Below are 1,626 nucleotides of genomic sequence, written 5' to 3' on the forward strand. Positions count from 1 at the left end.
GTCGGAGATGTGAGGCGAATTCCGATGCCTGATCCCTGCTTGGACGAGGATCCGTCGACGTGAAGGAGCCAAGTGAAATTTGGTTCCTCATTGGTTATGGTCTCTGTCGGTAGTTCGACGAAGAAGTCCGCAAGCACTTGTGACTTTGCGCTTGTTCTCGGTCGGTACTCGATATCGTACTCGCTCAATTCGACCGCCCATTTGGCCAACTGGACCGATTGACTCGGGCTATGCAGAATCGTTCGTAGGGGAAAAGTCGTGAGGACGACGATCGTGTGGGATTCGAAATATGGTCTTAGTTTTCGGGCCGATGTTACGCCACGCATGCTAATTTTTCCATTAGCGGGTATCTAGATTCGGCATCCAGGAAGGTTTTTTTTATATAGAAAATAGGTTTCTGTTTGCCGCGTTCTTCCCTGATCAGCACGCCGCTCACAGCTGTTGCCGATACAGCGATGTACAAGAACAAAGGTTCCCCCTCCACGGGTTTTGCGAGGACTGGAGGGGGAACTAAATACTGCTTCAGCTGTTGGAAAGCGTTTTCGCATTCTTCCGACCATTCGAATTTTTTATTTCCCCGTAAGACATCGTAGAAGGGCAGACACTTGTCGGTTGAACGTGAAATAAACCGGTTAAGTGCCGCGACTCCACCGGTCAGCCTTTGGACTTCCCGCTTATTCTTCGGTGAAGCCATCTCGATCAGTGCGTTGATCTGTTTTGGATTAGCTTCGATGCCGCGGAATGTGACTAGGTAGCCGAGGAATTCCCCTGATGCCACGGCAAACCTGTATTTTGTCGGGTTGAGCTTCATGTTATGGGAATTTAACTGCGCGAAACATTCCTTGAGAAGTGATATGTGATCCTTTGCTTAGAGGGATTTGATGAGCATGTCGTCGATATAAACCTCCATCATTTTACCGAGTTGTTTAGAGAACATACGGTTCACGAGTCGTTGGTAAGTTGCGCCAGCGTTTTTGAGGCCGAAGGGCATTACCCTGTAGCAATAGGTTCCGCGATCGGTAATGAACGCACTCTTCTCGCGCTCGTCAGGGTTCATCATAATTTGGTTGTAACCTGAGAAGGCGTCCATGAAAGACAGAAGTTCGTTTCCCTCCGTTGCTTCTACTAATCGATCGATATGTGGCAGAGGGAAACTATCTTTTGGACAGGCCTTGTTTAGGTCGGTAAAATCCACGCAAACTCGCCATTTTCCGTTTATCTTTTTAACTACTACAGGGTTAGCGAGCCAGTCTGGATACCTCACTTCCGTTATTGACCCGACTTTAAGCAATTTTTCGACCTCGTCGTTGACCGCGGAAGCACGTTCAAGTCCTAGCTTCTGCCTTTTTTGTTTGACGGGTTTGAAGGTCGGATCAATATTTAATTCGTGACACCTTATGTTAATTTCGATCCCTGGCATATCTTCCGCGGCCCATGCAAAAGTATTGAGGTTCTTTTTTAGACAAGTTATGAGCTTTGTCCTCAAAGGCTCGCGGAGATTGGCTCTGATCTCGACGCATCGTTGGAGATGCTTCGTCGAGACAGACTGTGACCACAGGTTCGCAAGTTGGTTCGCGTTTTTCCTCTAGGGCCGTGATGTTACGAGACTGCCAGAAGAGTTCAGCC

At 48.2% G+C, this 1,626-nt stretch overlaps 1 pseudogene; it reads right to left on the reverse strand.

Annotated features, from left to right (window-relative positions):
• LOC106302472 overlaps positions 1-1,626 on the reverse strand; it is a 16,144-nt pseudogene that overhangs the window by 14,022 nt on the left and 496 nt on the right.

Source organism: Brassica oleracea, chromosome C7, assembly GCF_000695525.1.
Source record: "Brassica oleracea var. oleracea cultivar TO1000 chromosome C7, BOL, whole genome shotgun sequence".
NCBI classification, from domain to species: Eukaryota; Viridiplantae; Streptophyta; class Magnoliopsida; order Brassicales; family Brassicaceae; genus Brassica; species Brassica oleracea.